Source organism: Hypanus sabinus, chromosome 6, assembly GCF_030144855.1.
Source record: "Hypanus sabinus isolate sHypSab1 chromosome 6, sHypSab1.hap1, whole genome shotgun sequence".
Classification (NCBI taxonomy): Eukaryota; Metazoa; Chordata; class Chondrichthyes; order Myliobatiformes; family Dasyatidae; genus Hypanus; species Hypanus sabinus.
Genome location: NC_082711.1, coordinates 179,813,890 through 179,833,533, shown reverse-complemented (window position 1 = coordinate 179,833,533; position 19,644 = coordinate 179,813,890). Strand labels below are relative to the sequence as shown.

The window sequence follows — 19,644 nt, the reverse complement described above, 5'->3', positions numbered from 1 at the left end:
TAGGCAGAGGAGATTAGTTTAGTTTGCCATTTGATTACTAATTTAATTGGTTTGGCTCCACGTCGTGGGCTGAAGAGCTTACCCCTGTGCTGTATGTTCCATGTTCTGGCTAGATGACTTTTAAGTGATGTTGTTGACTTTGAAGACTGAAGTTGGTGAGTCCGGAAGTCAAGACCCAATAGTCAAAGCTTTGAGTTGGCGAGTCCACTGGAGATGCCCAATGTCCACGAGTAAACTGGAGGCCAGAGTCTGTGTGTGAGAATGATTGGTTGGTTGCATGGGAGAATGGGGGGCTTGTTTTGTTGTTGTTGCTTGTGTTCTCCTGAACGTGGTGGGCACATTATGCTGGCACCAGGGTTCAATTCCTGAAATTGCCTATACCATAGGATATCCCTGTGATCCCATGGTACATTCCAAAGGTGTATGGGTTTAACCAGAGAGCCGTGCCTGTCATGTGACAGCACTGCCCTCACCTGGTTGGAGGTCACACCACCTGCCAGTCAACATTTCGCCCCTCCCAACTAATCAATGCACACTTAACAGTTGGCCACCTTAATTGGATTAACCTGTCTGGTACCAAGCCATTGCCCCCCGGTGATTCACCTGGGCTGGACCCTCTAGCCCCCTGACCTATAAAGGGTGCTACATGTGCTTGGCTTGCTCTCTTTTTTGTCATCCCCGAGGGACCACCCTGCTTCACTCCAGGCTGAAGACCACAAAACAACGCTGGAGACACGTGGTAAGGTGTGCATTGATTTGGGTTGTGGGAGCGTTTGCTGTTGTCCCTTTAGCAAAGAGCCGGGCTTGCCCACAGTCAAGGGGGGCAGGTATTGTTACTTTTCCCTCGCTTGTATGTGTACCTGTACTCCGTCCCCACACTGTTTTCCCTGTGTATTGTACTGCAGACCCGACTTTTCCCACGTTCCTCTATTCTAAGCACGTTTGTCTGAATATTGTAGCCACTTGTGTTGTTCCCAAGCTTTTTCTCCCCTTGTAAATAAACTTCTTCTTATTAAAACTGTGTGTCCAGAGCTCTTGCCTTTGAGACCCAAAGAATCGTTCTCATTGGTCAGATGAGTGTAATTGGGCAGTAGGGACCTGTTGGGCCAGAAGAGCCTGTTACCCTGCTGTAACTCTAAATAAAATTACAGTAAGTTAAAAACAGCTTCCCTTGATTGAATAAGGAGATGAAATGGATGCGATATTGCTGTGAATCTCAGATACTGCCTACGTGAGGCCAGATAGCACAAGTCCCACTAAGCTGAATGTTGGAGGAGGACGTTAAGAAGCACTTCCTTGTGCTGAAGAGACTAAAGTCACAGTAGAGATTTGAGTAGGGTCACTTTGGTGGTGAGGTCAGATTCATGTACATCAAAACACGGAGAAATGTGTAATTCATGTTAACCAGCACAATCTAATGATGCGATGAGGGCACCCATTCTGGCACCAACATAGCATGCCCACAACGTTCAGAACAACACAAAACGCAACAAAACAACAACAGCAAAACAAGTTCCATTCCTCCCTCCCACACACACATACACAGTTCTCCAGCCCAAGGACAATCTGTCTTCAGTTTCCAGCAGATTAATGGAGTTGCAAGCATTGGGCTTCAGGCTCCCCAGTGGACTCACACCAGGCTTCAGCCATCAGACCTCGACTTCCAGACTTCTGAAGGATGTTCGGCCTTTGATCTTTAGGACGCACCAATGAGGACCCTGAACGTTAGATTGAGGATAAACCTGGTGGGAAAGTTTGAAGCTGAGAGATTCAGAGGAAAGGGGAGATGTTGTCGGAGGCAGCAATTCATTCCATGCTCATTAGGAGAAAAAGGGAGATGGAAATGGTGTGTTCCCCAGTGAGGACAGAATATCAGTGTCCAGGAAGTCTCCCACATCTTTTATTTTCATTTATAGATACAGTATGGAGTAGGCCTTTCTGGCCACTTGAGTCACGCCGCCCAGCAACCCCCGATATAACTCCAACCTAATCATGGGACAATTTACAATGATCAGTTAACTTACTAACCATTCATCTTTGGATTGTGGGTGGAAACTGAAGCACCCAGAGGAAACACAAGCATTCCACAGGGAGGATGTACAAATTCCTTACAGAGGATTGAACTCAGAGTTCCGACACCCCGAGCTGTAATAATGCTGCGCTAACCACTACACTACCTTGTCACCCATTAGTGAAGCCCTTTCCCATCCCTCATCCAACCAATCCCTGCAGCCATGTGGCCCTCATTGCTGACTCTCCACCAGCTCCAGCCTTCTGACTCCACCCTCCACCCTCCACCAGCTCCACGGCTCAGTCTCCTCCACCCTCCACCAGCTCCACGGCTCAGTCTCCTCCACCCTCCACCAGCTCCACGGCTCAGTCTCCTCCACCCTCCACCAGCTCCACGGCTCAGTCTCCTCCACCCTCCACCAGCTCCACGGCTCAGTCTCCTCCACCCTCCACCAGCTCCACGGCTCAGTCTCCTCCACCCTCCACCAGCTCCACGGCTCAGTCTCCTCCACCCTCCACCAGCTCCACGGCTCAGTCTCCTCCACCCTCCACCAGCTCCACGGCTCAGTCTCCTCCACCCTCCACCAGCTCCACGGCTCAGTCTCCTCCACCCTCCACCAGCTCCACGGCTCAGTCTCCTCCACCCTCCACCAGCTCCACGGCTCAGTCTCCTCCACTCCCTCCTCCACCCTCCACCAGCTCCACGGCTCAGTCTCCTCCACCCTCCACCAGCTCCACGGCTCAGTCTCCTCCACCCTCCACCAGCTCCACGGCTCAGTCTCCTCCACCCTCCACCAGCTCCATGGCTCAGTCTCCTCCACTCCCTCCTCCACCCTCCACCAGCTCCACGGCTCAGTCTCCTCCACCCTCCACCAGCTCCATGGCTCAGTCTCCTCCACTCCCTCCTCCACCCTCCACCAGCTCCACGGCTCAGTCTCCTCCACTCCCTCCTCCACCCTCCACCAGCTCCACGGCTCAGTCTCCTCCACTCCCTCCTCCACCCTCCACCAGCTCCACGGCTCAGTCTCCTCCACTCCCTCCACCAGCTCCACGGCTCAGTCTCCTCCACTCCCTCCTCCACCCTCCACCAGCTCCACGGCTCAGTCTCCTCCACTCCCTCCTCCACCCTCCACCAGCTCCACGGCTCAGTCTCCTCCACTCCCTCCTCCACCAGCTCTACGGCTCAGTCTCCTCCACTCCCTCCTCCACCCTCCACCAGCTCCATGGCTCAGTCTCCTCCACTCCCTCCTCCACCAGCTCCATGGCTCAGTCTCCACCCTCCACCAGCTCCATGGCTCAGTCTCCTCCACTCCCTCCTCCACCCTCCAACAGCTCCACGGCTCAGTCTCCTCCACCCTCCACCAGCTCCACGGCTCAGTCTCCTCCACCCTCCACCAGCTCCACGGCTCAGTCTCCTCCACCCTCCACCAGCTCCACGGCTCAGTCTCCTCCACCCACCACCAGCTCCACGGCTCAGTCTCCTCCACCCTCCACCAGCTCCACGGCTCAGTCTCCTCCACCCTCCACCAGCTCCACGGCTCAGTCTCCTCCACCCTCCACCAGCTCCACGGCTCAGTCTCCTCCACCCTCCACCAGCTCCACGGCTCAGTCTCCTCCACCCTCCACCAGCTCCACGGCTCAGTCTCCTCCACCCTCCACCAGCTCCACGGCTCAGTCTCCTCCACCCTCCACCAGCTCCACGGCTCAGTCTCCTCCACCCTCCACCAGCTCCACGGCTCAGTCTCCTCCACCCTCCACCAGCTCCACGGCTCAGTCTCCTCCACCCTCCACCAGCTCCACGGCTCAGTCTCCTCCACCCTCCACCAGCTCCACGGCTCAGTCTCCTCCACCCTCCACCAGCTCCACGGCTCAGTCTCCTCCACCCTCCACCAGCTCCACGGCTCAGTCTCCTCCACCCTCCACCAGCTCCACGGCTCAGTCTCCTCCACCCTCCACCAGCTCCACGGCTCAGTCTCCTCCACCCTCCACCAGCTCCACGGCTCAGTCTCCTCCACCCTCCACCAGCTCCATGGCTCAGTCTCCTCCACTCCCTCCTCCACCCTCCACCAGCTCCACGGCTCAGTCTCCTCCACTCCCTCCTCCACCCTCCACCAGCTCCATGGCTCAGTCTCCTCCACTCCCTCCTCCAACCTCCACCAGCTCCACGGCTCAGTCTCCTCCACTCCCTCCTCCACCCTCCACCAGCTCCACGGCTCAGTCTCCTCCACTCCCTCCTCCACCCTCCACCAGCTCCACGGCTCAGTCTCCTCCACTCCCTCCTCCACCCTCCACCAGCTCCACGGCTCAGTCTCCTCCACTCCCTCCTCCACCCTCCACCAGCTCCACGGCTCAGTCTCCTCCACTCCCTCCTCCACCCTCCACCAGCTCCATGGCTCAGTCTCCTCCACTCCCTCCTCCACCAGCTCCACGGCTCAGTCTCCTCCACTCCCTCCTCCACCCTCCACCAGCTCCATGGCTCAGTCTCCTCCACACTCCACCAGCTCCATGGCTCAGTCTCCTCCACCCTCCACCAGCTCCATGGCTCAGTCTCCTCCACCCTCCACCAGCTCCATGGCTCAGTCTCCTCCAATCCCTCCTCCACCCTCCACCAGCTCCACGGCTCAGTCTCCTCCACTCCCTCCTCCACCCTCCACCAGCTCCACGGCTCAGTCTCCTCCACCCTCCACCAGCTCCATGGCTCAGTCTCCTCCACTCCCTCCTCCACCCTCCACCAGCTCCACGGCTCAGTCTCCTCCACTCCCTCCTCCACCCTCCACCAGCTCCACGGCTCAGTCTCCTCCACCCTCCACCAGCTCCACGGCTCAGTCTCCTCCACCCTCCACCAGCTCCACGGCTCAGTCTCCTCCACCCTCCACCAGCTCCACGGCTCAGTCTCCTCCACCCTCCACCAGCTCCACGGCTCAGTCTCCTCCACCCTCCACCAGCTCCACGGCTCAGTCTCCTCCACCCTCCACCAGCTCCACGGCTCAGTCTCCTCCACCCTCCACCAGCTCCACGGCTCAGTCTCCTCCACCCTCCACCAGCTCCACGGCTCAGTCTCCTCCACCCTCCACCAGCTCCACGGCTCAGTCTCCTCCACCCTCCACCAGCTCCATGGCTCAGTCTCCTCCACTCCCTCCTCCACCCTCCACCAGCTCCACGGCTCAGTCTCCTCCACTCCCTCCTCCACCCTCCACCAGCTCCATGGCTCAGTCTCCTCCACTCCCTCCTCCAACCTCCACCAGCTCCACGGCTCAGTCTCCTCCACTCCCTCCTCCACCCTCCACCAGCTCCACGGCTCAGTCTCCTCCACTCCCTCCTCCACCCTCCACCAGCTCCACGGCTCAGTCTCCTCCACTCCCTCCTCCACCCTCCACCAGCTCCACGGCTCAGTCTCCTCCACTCCCTCCTCCACCCTCCACCAGCTCCACGGCTCAGTCTCCTCCACTCCCTCCTCCACCCTCCACCAGCTCCATGGCTCAGTCTCCTCCACTCCCTCCTCCACCAGCTCCACGGCTCAGTCTCCTCCACTCCCTCCTCCACCCTCCACCAGCTCCATGGCTCAGTCTCCTCCACACTCCACCAGCTCCATGGCTCAGTCTCCTCCACCCTCCACCAGCTCCATGGCTCAGTCTCCTCCACCCTCCACCAGCTCCATGGCTCAGTCTCCTCCAATCCCTCCTCCACCCTCCACCAGCTCCACGGCTCAGTCTCCTCCACTCCCTCCTCCACCCTCCACCAGCTCCACGGCTCAGTCTCCTCCACCCTCCACCAGCTCCATGGCTCAGTCTCCTCCACTCCCTCCTCCACCCTCCACCAGCTCCACGGCTCAGTCTCCTCCACTCCCTCCTCCACCCTCCACCAGCTCCACGGCTCAGTCTCCTCCACTCCCTCCTCCACCCTCCACCAGCTCCACGGCTCAGTCTCCTCCACTCCCTCCTCCACCCTCCACCAGCTCCATGGCTCAGTCTCCTCCACTCCCTCCTCCACCAGCTCCACGGCTCAGTCTCCTCCACTCCCTCCTCCACCCTCCACCAGCTCCATGGCTCAGTCTCCTCCACTCCCTCCTCCACCAGCTCCATGGCTCAGTCTCCTCCACCCTCCACCAGCTCCATGGCTCAGTCTCCTCCACTCCCTCCTCCACCCTCCACCAGCTCCATGGCTCAGTCTCCTCCACTCCCTCCTCCACCCTCCACCAGCTCCACGGCTCAGTCTCCTCCACCCTCCACCAGCTCCACGGCTCAGTCTCCTCCACCCTCCACCAGCTCCACGGCTCAGTCTCCTCCACCCTCCACCAGCTCCACGGCTCAGTCTCCTCCACCCTCCACCAGCTCCACGGCTCAGTCTCCTCCACCCTCCACCAGCTCCACGGCTCAGTCTCCTCCACCCTCCACCAGCTCCACGGCTCAGTCTCCTCCACCCTCCACCAGCTCCACGGCTCAGTCTCCTCCACCCTCCACCAGCTCCACGGCTCAGTCTCCTCCACCCTCCACCAGCTCCACGGCTCAGTCTCCTCCACCCTCCAGCAGCTCCACGGCTCAGTCTCCTCCACCCTCCACCAGCTCCACGGCTCAGTCTCCTCCACCCTCCACCAGCTCCACGGCTCAGTCTCCTCCACCCTCCACCAGCTCCACGGCTCAGTCTCCTCCACCCTCCACCAGCTCCACGGCTCAGTCTCCTCCACCCTCCACCAGCTCCACGGCTCAGTCTCCTCCACTCCCTCCTCCACCCTCCACCAGCTCCACGGCTCAGTCTCCTCCACCCTCCACCAGCTCCACGGCTCAGTCTCCTCCACCCTCCACCAGCTCCACGGCTCAGTCTCCTCCACCCTCCACCAGCTCCACGGCTCAGTCTCCTCCACCCTCCACCAGCTCCACGGCTCAGTCTCCTCCACCCTCCACCAGCTCCATGGCTCAGTCTCCTCCACTCCCTCCTCCACCCTCCACCAGCTCCACGGCTCAGTCTCCTCCACCCTCCACCAGCTCCATGGCTCAGTCTCCTCCACTCCCTCCTCCACCCTCCACCAGCTCCACGGCTCAGTCTCCTCCACTCCCTCCTCCACCCTCCACCAGCTCCACGGCTCAGTCTCCTCCACTCCCTCCTCCACCCTCCACCAGCTCCACGGCTCAGTCTCCTCCACTCCCTCCTTCACCCTCCACCAGCTCCATGGCTCAGTCTCCTCCACTCCCTCCTCCACCAGCTCCACGGCTCAGTCTCCTCCACTCCCTCCTCCACCCTCCACCAGCTCCATGGCTCAGTCTCCTCCACTCCCTCCTCCACCAGCTCCATGGCTCAGTCTCCTCCACTCCCTCCTCCACCCTCCACCAGCTCCATGGCTCAGTCTCCTCCACTCCCTCCTCCACCCTCCACCAGCTCCATGGCTCAGTCTCCTCCACTCCCTCCTCCACCCTCCACCAGCTCCATGGCTCAGTCTCCTCCACTCCCTCCTCCACCCTCCACCAGCTCCTTGGCTCAGTCTCCTCCACTCCCTCCTCCACCAGCTCCACGGCTCAGTCTCCTCCACTCCCTCCTCCACCAGCTCCACGGCTCAGTCTCCTCCACTCCCTCCTCCACCAGCTCCATGGCTCAGTCTCCTCCACTCCCTCCTCCACCACCAGCTCCACTGCTCAGTCTCCTCCACTCCCTCCTCCACCAGCTCCATGGCTCAGTCTCCTCCACTCCCTCCTCCACCCTCCACCAGCTCCATGGCTCAGTCTCCTCCACTCCCTCCTCCACCCTCCACCAGCTCCACTGCTCAGTCTCCTCCACTCCCTCCTCCACCCTCCACCAGCTCCACGGCTCAGTCTCCTCCACTCCCTCCTCCACCCTCCACCAGCTCCACTGCTCAGTCTCCTCCACTCCCTCCTCCACCCTCCACCAGCTCCACGGCTCAGTCTCCTCCACTCCCTCCTCCACCCTCCACCAGCTCCACGGCTCAGTCTCCTCCACTCCCTCCTCCACCCTCCACCAGCTCCACTGCTCAGTCTCCTCCACCCTCCACCAGCTCCACGGCTCAGTCTCCTCCACTCCCTCCTCCACCCTCCACCAGCTCCACTGCTCAGTCTCCTCCACTCCCTCCTCCACCCTCCACCAGCTCCATGGCTCAGTCTCCTCCACTCCCTCCTCCACCAGCTCCACGGCTCAGTCTCCTCCACTCCCTCCTCCACCCTCCACCAGCTCCATGGCTCAGTCTCCTCCACTCCCTCCTCCACCCTCCACCAGCTCCACTGCTCAGTCTCCTCCACTCCCTCCTCCACCAGCTCCATGGCTCAGTCTCCTCCACTCCCTCCTCCACCCTCCACCAGCTCCATGGCTCAGTCTCCTCCACTCCCTCCTCCACCCTCCACCAGCTCCACTGCTCAGTCTCCTCCACTCCCTCCTCCACCCTCCACCAGCTCCACGGCTCAGTCTCCTCCACTCCCTCCTCCACCCTCCACCAGCTCCACGGCTCAGTCTCCTCCACTCCCTCCTCCACCCTCCACCAGCTCCATGGCTCAGTCTCCTCCACTCCCTCCTCCACTCCCTCCTCCACCCTCCACCAGCTCCACGGCTCAGTCTCCTCCACTCCCTCCTCCACCCTCCACGGCTCAGTCTCCTCCACTCCCTCCTCCACCCTCCACGGCTCAGTCTCCTCCACTCCCTCCTCCCTCCTCCACCAGCTCCACTGCTCAGTCTCCTCCACTCCCTCCTCCACCCTCCACGGCTCAGTCTCCTCCACTCCCTCCTCCACCCTCCACGGCTCAGTCTCCTCCACTCCTCCACCAGCTCCACCAGCTCCACGGCTCAGTCTCCTCCACTCCTCCACCAGCTCCACGGCTCAGTCTCCTGCACTCCCTCCCCCACCAGCTCCACGGCTCAGTCTCCTCCACTCCCTCCTCCACCCTCCACCAGCTCCATGGCTCAGTCTCCTCCACTCCCTCCTCCACCCTCCACCAGCTCCATGGCTCAGTCTCCTCCACTCCCTCCTCCACCCTCCACCAGCTCCATGGCTCAGTCTCCTCCACTCCCTCCTCCACCCTCCACCAGCTCCTTGGCTCAGTCTCCTCCACTCCCTCCTCCACCAGCTCCACGGCTCAGTCTCCTCCACTCCCTCCTCCACCAGCTCCATGGCTCAGTCTCCTCCACTCCCTCCTCCACCACCAGCTCCACTGCTCAGTCTCCTCCACTCCCTCCTCCACCAGCTCCATGGCTCAGTCTCCTCCACTCCCTCCTCCACCCTCCACCAGCTCCATGGCTCAGTCTCCTCCACTCCCTCCTCCACCCTCCACCAGCTCCACTGCTCAGTCTCCTCCACTCCCTCCTCCACCCTCCACCAGCTCCACGGCTCAGTCTCCTCCACTCCCTCCTCCACCCTCCACCAGCTCCACTGCTCAGTCTCCTCCACTCCCTCCTCCACCCTCCACCAGCTCCACGGCTCAGTCTCCTCCACTCCCTCCTCCACCCTCCACCAGCTCCACGGCTCAGTCTCCTCCACCCTCCACCAGCTCCACTGCTCAGTCTCCTCCACCCTCCACCAGCTCCACGGCTCAGTCTCCTCCACTCCCTCCTCCACCCTCCACCAGCTCCACTGCTCAGTCTCCTCCACTCCCTCCTCCACCCTCCACCAGCTCCATGGCTCAGTCTCCTCCACTCCCTCCTCCACCAGCTCCACGGCTCAGTCTCCTCCACTCCCTCCTCCACCAGCTCCATGGCTCAGTCTCCTCCACTCCCTCCTCCACCCTCCACCAGCTCCACTGCTCAGTCTCCTCCACTCCCTCCTCCACCAGCTCCATGGCTCAGTCTCCTCCACTCCCTCCTCCACCCTCCACCAGCTCCATGGCTCAGTCTCCTCCACTCCCTCCTCCACCCTCCACCAGCTCCACTGCTCAGTCTCCTCCACTCCCTCCTCCACCCTCCACCAGCTCCACGGCTCAGTCTCCTCCACTCCCTCCTCCACCCTCCACCAGCTCCACGGCTCAGTCTCCTCCACTCCCTCCTCCACCCTCCACCAGCTCCATGGCTCAGTCTCCTCCACTCCCTCCTCCACCCTCCACCAGCTCCACGGCTCAGTCTCCTCCACTCCCTCCTCCACCCTCCACGGCTCAGTCTCCTCCACTCCCTCCTCCACCCTCCACGGCTCAGTCTCCTCCACTCCCTCCTCCACCCTCCACGGCTCAGTCTCCACTCCCTCCTCCCTCCTCCACCAGCTCCACTGCTCAGTCTCCTCCACTCCCTCCTCCACCCTCCACGGCTCAGTCTCCTCCACTCCCTCCTCCACCCTCCACGGCTCAGTCTCCTCCACTCCTCCACCAGCTCCACCAGCTCCACGGCTCAGTCTCCTCCACTCCTCCACCAGCTCCACCAGCTCCACGGCTCAGTCTCCTGCACTCCCTCCCCCACCAGCTCCACGGCTCAGTCTCCTCCACTCCCTCCTCCACCCTCCACCAGCTCCACGGCTCAGTCTCCTCCACTCCCTCCTCCACCCTCCACCAGCTCCATGGCTCAGTCTCCTCCACTCCCTCCTCCACCAGCTCCACGGCTCAGTCTCCTCCACTCCCTCCTCCACCAGCTCCATGGCTCAGTCTCCTCCACTCCCTCCTCCACCACCAGCTCCACTGCTCAGTCTCCTCCACTCCCTCCTCCACCAGCTCCATGGCTCAGTCTCCTCCACTCCCTCCTCCACCCTCCACCAGCTCCATGGCTCAGTCTCCTCCACTCCCTCCTCCACCCTCCACCAGCTCCACTGCTCAGTCTCCTCCACTCCCTCCTCCACCCTCCACCAGCTCCACGGCTCAGTCTCCTCCACTCCCTCCTCCACCCTCCACCAGCTCCACTGCTCAGTCTCCTCCACTCCCTCCTCCACCCTCCACCAGCTCCACGGCTCAGTCTCCTCCACTCCCTCCTCCACCCTCCACCAGCTCCACGGCTCAGTCTCCTCCACTCCCTCCTCCACCCTCCACCAGCTCCACGGCTCAGTCCTCCTCCACCCTCCACCAGCTCCATGGCTCAGTCTCCTCCACTCCCTCCTCCACCAGCTCCACGGCTCAGTCTCCTCCACTCCCTCCTCCACCCACCACCAGCTCCATGGCTCAGTCTCCTCCACTCCCTCCTCCACCAGCTCCATGGCTCAGTCTCCTCCACTCCCTCCTCCACACTCCACCAGCTCCATGGCTCAGTCTCCACTCCCTCCCTCCACCCTCCACCAGCTCCATGGCTCAGTCTCCTCCACTCCCTCCTCCACCCTCCACCAGCTCCACGGCTCAGTCCTCCTCCACTCCCTCCTCCACCCTCCACCAGCTCCACGGCTCAGTCTCCTCCACTCCCTCCTCCACCCTCCACCAGCTCCACGGCTCAGTCTCCTCCACTCCCTCCTCCACCCTCCACCAGCTCCATGGCTCAGTCTCCTCCACTCCCTCCTCCACCCTCCACCAGCTCCACGGCTCAGTCTCCTCCACTCCCTCCTCCACCCCTCCACCAGCTCCATGGTTCAGTCTCCTCCACTCCCTCCTCCACCAGCTCCACGGCTCAGTCTCCTCCACTCCCTCCTCCACCCTCCACCAGCTCCATGGCTCAGTCTCCTCCACTCCCTCCTCCACCAGCTCCATGGCTCAGTCTCCTCCACTCCCTCCTCCACCCTCCACCAGCTCCATGGCTCAGTCTCCTCCACTCCCTCCTCCACCCTCCACCAGCTCCATGGCTCAGTCTCCTCCACTCCCTCCTCCACCCTCCACCAGCTCCATGGCTCAGTCTCCTCCACTCCCTCCTCCACCAGCTCCACGGCTCAGTCTCCTCCACTCCCTCCTCCACCAGCTCCATGGCTCAGTCTCCTCCACTCCCTCCTCCACCACCAGCTCCACTGCTCAGTCTCCTCAACTCCCTCCTCCACCAGCTCCATGGCTCAGTCTCCTCCACTCCCTCCTCCACCCTCCACCAGCTCCATGGCTCAGTCTCCTCCCTCCTCCACCCTCCACCAGCTCCACTGCTCAGTCCTCCTCCACTCCCTCCTCCACCCTCCACCAGCTCCACGGCTCAGTCTCCTCCACTCCCTCCTCCACCCTCCACCAGCTCCACTGCTCAGTCTCCTCCACTCCCTCCTCCACCCTCCACCAGCTCCACGGCTCAGTCTCCTCCACTCCCTCCTCCACCCTCCACCAGCTCCACGGCTCAGTCTCCTCCACTCCCTCCTCCACCCTCCACCAGCTCCACGGCTCAGTCTCCTCCACTCCCTCCTCCACCCTCCACCAGCTCCATGGCTCAGTCTCCTCCACTCCCTCCTCCACCAGCTCCACGGCTCAGTCTCCTCCACTCCCTCCTCCACCCTCCACCAGCTCCATGGCTCAGTCTCCTCCACTCCCTCCTCCACCAGCTCCATGGCTCAGTCTCCTCCACTCCCTCCTCCACCCTCCACCAGCTCCATGGCTCAGTCTCCTCCACTCCCTCCTCCACCCTCCACCAGCTCCATGGCTCAGTCTCCTCCACTCCCTCCTCCACCCTCCACCAGCTCCATGGCTCAGTCTCCTCCACTCCCTCCTCCACCCTCCACCAGCTCCATGGCTCAGTCTCCTCCACTCCCTCCTCCACCAGCTCCACGGCTCAGTCTCCTCCACTCCCTCCTCCACCAGCTCCATGGCTCAGTCTCCTCCACTCCCTCCTCCACCACCAGCTCCACTGCTCAGTCTCCTCCACTCCCTCCTCCACCAGCTCCATGGCTCAGTCTCCTCCACTCCCTCCTCCACCCTCCACCAGCTCCATGGCTCAGTCTCCTCCACTCCCTCCTCCACCCTCCACCAGCTCCACTGCTCAGTCTCCTCCACCCTCCACCAGCTCCACGGCTCAGTCTCCTCCACTCCCTCCTCCACCCTCCACCAGCTCCACTGCTCAGTCTCCTCCACTCCCTCCTCCACCCCTCCACCAGCTCCATGGCTCAGTCTCCTCCACTCCCTCCTCCACCAGCTCCACGGCTCAGTCTCCTCCACTCCCTCCTCCACCAGCTCCATGGCTCAGTCTCCTCCACTCCCTCCTCCACCCTCCACCAGCTCCACTGCTCAGTCTCCTCCACTCCCTCCTCCACCAGCTCCATGGCTCAGTCTCCTCCACTCCCTCCTCCACCCTCCACCAGCTCCATGGCTCAGTCTCCTCCACTCCCTCCTCCACCCTCCACCAGCTCCACTGCTCAGTCTCCTCCACTCCCTCCTCCACCCTCCACCAGCTCCACGGCTCAGTCTCCTCCACTCCCTCCTCCACCCTCCACCAGCTCCACGGCTCAGTCTCCTCCACTCCCTCCTCCACCCTCCACCAGCTCCATGGCTCAGTCTCCTCCACTCCCTCCTCCACCCTCCACCAGCTCCACGGCTCAGTCTCCTCCACTCCCTCCTCCACCCTCCACGGCTCAGTCTCCTCCACTCCCTCCTCCACCCTCCACGGCTCAGTCTCCTCCACTCCCTCCTCCACCCTCCACGGCTCAGTCTCCACTCCCTCCTCCCTCCTCCACCAGCTCCACTGCTCAGTCTCCTCCACTCCCTCCTCCACCCTCCACGGCTCAGTCTCCTCCACTCCCTCCTCCACCCTCCACGGCTCAGTCTCCTCCACTCCTCCACCAGCTCCACCAGCTCCACGGCTCAGTCTCCTCCACTCCTCCACCAGCTCCACCAGCTCCACGGCTCAGTCTCCTGCACTCCCTCCCCCACCAGCTCCACGGCTCAGTCTCCTGCACTCCCTCCCCCACCAGCTCCATGGCTCAGTCTCCTCCACTCCCTCCTCCACCCTCCACCAGCTCCACTGCTCAGTCTCCTCCACTCCCTCCTCCACCCTCCACCAGCTCCACGGCTCAGTCTCCTCCACTCCCTCCTCCACCCTCCACCAGCTCCACTGCTCAGTCTCCTCCACTCCCTCCTCCACCCTCCACCAGCTCCACGGCTCAGTCTCCTCCACTCCCTCCTCCACCCTCCACCAGCTCCACGGCTCAGTCTCCTCCACTCCCTCCTCCACCCTCCACCAGCTCCACGCTCAGTCTCCTCCACTCCCTCCTCCACCCTCCACCAGCTCCATGGCTCAGTCTCCTCCACTCCCTCCTCCACCAGCTCCACGGCTCAGTCTCCTCCACTCCCTCCTCCACCCTCCACCAGCTCCATGGCTCAGTCTCCTCCACTCCCTCCTCCACCAGCTCCATGGCTCAGTCTCCTCCACTCCCTCCTCCACCCTCCACCAGCTCCATGGCTCAGTCTCCTCCACTCCCTCCTCCACCCTCCACCAGCTCCATGGCTCAGTCTCCTCCACTCCCTCCTCCACCCTCCACCAGCTCCATGGCTCAGTCTCCTCCACTCCCTCCTCCACCCTCCACCAGCTCCATGGCTCAGTCTCCTCCACTCCCTCCTCCACCAGCTCCACGGCTCAGTCTCCTCCACTCCCTCCTCCACCAGCTCCATGGCTCAGTCTCCTCCACTCCCTCCTCCACCACCAGCTCCACTGCTCAGTCTCCTCCACTCCCTCCTCCACCAGCTCCATGGCTCAGTCTCCTCCACTCCCTCCTCCACCCTCCACCAGCTCCATGGCTCAGTCTCCTCCACTCCCTCCTCCACCCTCCACCAGCTCCACTGCTCAGTCTCCTCCACCCTCCACCAGCTCCACGGCTCAGTCTCCTCCACTCCCTCCTCCACCCTCCACCAGCTCCACTGCTCAGTCTCCTCCACTCCCTCCTCCACCCTCCACCAGCTCCATGGCTCAGTCTCCTCCACTCCCTCCTCCACCAGCTCCACGGCTCAGTCTCCTCCACTCCCTCCTCCACCAGCTCCATGGCTCAGTCTCCTCCACTCCCTCCTCCACCCTCCACCAGCTCCACTGCTCAGTCTCCTCCACTCCCTCCTCCACCAGCTCCATGGCTCAGTCTCCTCCACTCCCTCCTCCACCCTCCACCAGCTCCATGGCTCAGTCTCCTCCACTCCCTCCTCCACCCTCCACCAGCTCCACTGCTCAGTCTCCTCCACTCCCTCCTCCACCCTCCACCAGCTCCACGGCTCAGTCTCCTCCACTCCCTCCTCCACCCTCCACCAGCTCCACGGCTCAGTCTCCTCCACTCCCTCCTCCACCCTCCACCAGCTCCATGGCTCAGTCTCCTCCACTCCCTCCTCCACCCTCCACCAGCTCCACGGCTCAGTCTCCTCCACTCCCTCCTCCACCCTCCACGGCTCAGTCTCCTCCACTCCCTCCTCCACCCTCCACGGCTCAGTCTCCTCCACTCCCTCCTCCACCCTCCACGGCTCAGTCTCCACTCCCTCCTCCCTCCTCCACCAGCTCCACTGCTCAGTCTCCTCCACTCCCTCCTCCACCCTCCACGGCTCAGTCTCCTCCACTCCCTCCTCCACCCTCCACGGCTCAGTCTCCTCCACTCCTCCACCAGCTCCACCAGCTCCACGGCTCAGTCTCCTCCACTCCTCCACCAGCTCCACCAGCTCCACGGCTCAGTCTCCTGCACTCCCTCCCCCACCAGCTCCACGGCTCAGTCTCCTGCACTCCCTCCCCCACCAGCTCCATGGCTCAGTCTCCTCCACTCCCTCCTCCACCCTCCACCAGCTCCACGGCTCAGTCTCCTCCACTCCCTCCTCCACCAGCTCCATGGCTCAGTCTCCTCCACTCCCTCCTCCACCCTCCACCAGCTCCATGGCTCAGTCTCCTCCACCCTCCACCAGCTCCATGGCTCAGTCTCCTCCACTCCCTCCTCCACCCTCCACCAGCTCCATGGCTCAGTCTCCTCCACTCCCTCCTCCACCACCAGCTCCACTGCTCAGTCTCCTCCACTCCCTCCTCCACCAGCTCCATGGCTCAGTCTCCTCCACTCCCTCCTCCACCCTCCACCAGCTCCATGGCTCAGTCTCCTCCACTCCCTCCTCCACCCTCCACCAGCTCCACTGCTCAGTCTCCTCCACTCCCTCCTCCACCCTCCACCAGCTCCACGGCTCAGTCTCCTCCACTCCCTCCTCCACCCTCCACCAGCTCCACGGCTCAGTCTCCTCCACCCTCCACCAGCTCCACTGCTCAGTCTCCTCCACCCTCCACCAGCTCCACGGCTCAGTCTCCTCCACTCCCTCCTCCACCCTCCACCAGCTCCACTGCTCAGTCTCCTCCACTCCCTCCTCCACCCTCCACCAGCTCCATGGCTCAGTCTCCTCCACTCCCTCCTCCACCAGCTCCACGGCTCAGTCTCCTCCACTCCCTCCTCCACCAGCTCCATGGCTCAGTCTCCTCCACTCCCTCCTCCACCCTCCACCAGCTCCACTGCTCAGTCTCCTCCACTCCCTCCTCCACCAGCTCCATGGCTCAGTCTCCTCCACTCCCTCCTCCACCCTCCACCAGCTCCATGGCTCAGTCTCCTCCACTCCCTCCTCCACCCTCCACCAGCTCCACTGCTCAGTCTCCTCCACTCCCTCCTCCACCCTCCACCAGCTCCACGGCTCAGTCTCCTCCACTCCCTCCTCCACCCTCCACCAGCTCCACGGCTCAGTCTCCTCCACTCCCTCCTCCACCCTCCACCAGCTCCATGGCTCAGTCTCCTCCACTCCCTCCTCCACCCTCCACCAGCTCCACGGCTCAGTCTCCTCCACTCCCTCCTCCACCCTCCACGGCTCAGTCTCCTCCACTCCCTCCTCCACCCTCCACGGCTCAGTCTCCTCCACTCCCTCCTCCACCCTCCACGGCTCAGTCTCCACTCCCTCCTCCCTCCTCCACCAGCTCCACTGCTCAGTCTCCTCCACTCCCTCCTCCACCCTCCACGGCTCAGTCTCCTCCTCTCCCTCCTCCACCCTCCACGGCTCAGTCTCCTCCACTCCTCCACCAGCTCCACCAGCTCCACGGCTCAGTCTCCTCCACTCCTCCACCAGCTCCACCAGCTCCACGGCTCAGTCTCCTGCACTCCCTCCCCCACCAGCTCCACGGCTCAGTCTCCTCCACTCCCTCCTCCACCCTCCACCAGCTCCACGGCTCAGTCTCCTCCACTCCCTCCTCCACCCTCCACCAGCTCCACGGCTCAGTCTCCTCCACTCCCTCCTCCACCCTCCACCAGCTCCATGGCTCAGTCTCCTCCACTCCCTCCTCCACCAGCTCCACGGCTCAGTCTCCTCCACTCCCTCCTCCACCAGCTCCATGGCTCAGTCTCCTCCACTCCCTCCTCCACCACCAGCTCCACTGCTCAGTCTCCTCCACTCCCTCCTCCACCAGCTCCATGGCTCAGTCTCCTCCACTCCCTCCTCCACCCTCCACCAGCTCCATGGCTCAGTCTCCTCCACTCCCTCCTCCACCCTCCACCAGCTCCACTGCTCAGTCTCCTCCACTCCCTCCTCCACCCTCCACCAGCTCCACGGCTCAGTCTCCTCCACTCCCTCCTCCACCCTCCACCAGCTCCACTGCTCAGTCTCCTCCACTCCCTCCTCCACCCTCCACCAGCTCCACGGCTCAGTCTCCTCCACTCCCTCCTCCACCCTCCACCAGCTCCACGGCTCAGTCTCCTCCACTCCCTCCTCCACCCTCCACCAGCTCCACGGCTCAGTCTCCTCCACCCTCCACCAGCTCCATGGCTCAGTCTCCTCCACTCCCTCCTCCACCAGCTCCACGGCTCAGTCTCCTCCACTCCCTCCTCCACCCACCACCAGCTCCATGGCTCAGTCTCCTCCACTCCCTCCTCCACCAGCTCCATGGCTCAGTCTCCTCCACTCCCTCCTCCACACTCCACCAGCTCCATGGCTCAGTCTCCACTCCCTCCTCCACCCTCCACCAGCTCCATGGCTCAGTCTCCTCCACTCCCTCCTCCACCCTCCACCAGCTCCACGGCTCAGTCTCCTCCACTCCCTCCTCCACCCTCCACCAGCTCCACGGCTCAGTCTCCTCCACTCCCTCCTCCACCCTCCACCAGCTCCACGGCTCAGTCTCCTCCACTCCCTCCTCCACCCTCCACCAGCTCCATGGCTCAGTCTCCTCCACTCCCTCCTCCACCCTCCACCAGCTCCACGGCTCAGTCTCCTCCACTCCCTCCTCCACCCTCCACCAGCTCCATGGCTCAGTCTCCTCCACTCCCTCCTCCACCAGCTCCACGGCTCAGTCTCCTCCACTCCCTCCTCCACCCTCCACCAGCTCCATGGCTCAGTCTCCTCCACTCCCTCCTCCACCAGCTCCATGGCTCAGTCTCCTCCACTCCCTCCTCCACCAGCTCCATGGCTCAGTCTCCTCCACTCCCTCCTCCACCCTCCACCAGCTCCATGGCTCAGTCTCCTCCACTCCCTCCTCCACCCTCCACCAGCTCCATGGCTCAGTCTCCTCCACTCCCTCCTCCACCCTCCACCAGCTCCATGGCTCAGTCTCCTCCACTCCCTCCTCCACCAGCTCCACGGCTCAGTCTCCTCCACTCCCTCCTCCACCAGCTCCATGGCTCAGTCTCCTCCACTCCCTCCTCCACCACCAGCTCCACTGCTCAGTCTCCTCCACTCCCTCCTCCACCAGCTCCATGGCTCAGTCTCCTCCACTCCCTCCTCCACCCTCCACCAGCTCCATGGCTCAGTCTCCTCCACTCCCTCCTCCACCCTCCACCAGCTCCACTGCTCAGTCTCCTCCACTCCCTCCTCCACCCTCCACCAGCTCCACGGCTCAGTCTCCTCCACTCCCTCCTCCACCCTCCACCAGCTCCACTGCTCAGTCTCCTCCACTCCCTCCTCCACCCTCCACCAGCTCCACGGCTCAGTCTCCTCCACTCCCTCCTCCACCCTCCACCAGCTCCACGGCTCAGTCTCCTCCACTCCCTCCTCCACCCTCCACCAGCTCCACGGCTCAGTCTCCTCCACTCCCTCCTCCACCCTCCACCAGCTCCATGGCTCAGTCTCCTCCACTCCCTCCTCCACCAGCTCCACGGCTCAGTCTCCTCCACTCCCTCCTCCACCCTCCACCAGCTCCATGGCTCAGTCTCCTCCACTCCCTCCTCCACCAGCTCCATGGCTCAGTCTCCTCCACTCCCTCCTCCACCCTCCACCAGCTCCATGGCTCAGTCTCCTCCACTCCCTCCTCCACCCTCCACCAGCTCCATGGCTCAGTCTCCTCCACTCCCTCCTCCACCCTCCACCAGCTCCATGGCTCAGTCTCCTCCACTCCCTCCTCCACCCTCCACCAGCTCCATGGCTCAGTCTCCTCCACTCCCTCCTCCACCAGCTCCACGGCTCAGTCTCCTCCACTCCCTCCTCCACCAGCTCCATGGCTCAGTCTCCTCCACTCCCTCCTCCACCACCAGCTCCACTGCTCAGTCTCCTCCACTCCCTCCTCCACCAGCTCCACGGCTCAGTCTCCTCCACTCCCTCCTCCACCCTCCACCAGCTCCATGGCTCAGTCTCCTCCACTCCCTCCTCCACCAGCTCCACGGCTCAGTCTCCTCCACTCCCTCCTCCACCAGCTCCATGGCTCAGTCTCCTCCACTCCCTCCTCCACCACCAGCTCCACTGCTCAGTCTCCTCCACTCCCTCCTCCACCAGCTCCACGGCTCAGTCTCCTCCACTCCCTCCTCCACCCTCCACCAGCCCCATGGCTCAGTCTCCTCCACTCCCTCCTCCACCAGCTCCATGGCTCAGTCTCCTCCACTCCCTCCTCCACCCTCCACCAGCTCCATGGCTCAGTCTCCTCCACTCC

At 63.2% G+C, this 19,644-nt stretch overlaps 1 protein-coding gene across 3 annotated transcripts in view; it reads right to left on the bottom strand.

Moving 5' to 3' along the window:
- The window catches only part of crk (v-crk avian sarcoma virus CT10 oncogene homolog), a 152,565-nt gene that overhangs the window by 15,794 nt on the left and 117,127 nt on the right, over positions 1-19,644 (bottom strand). The window lies entirely within an intron of this gene.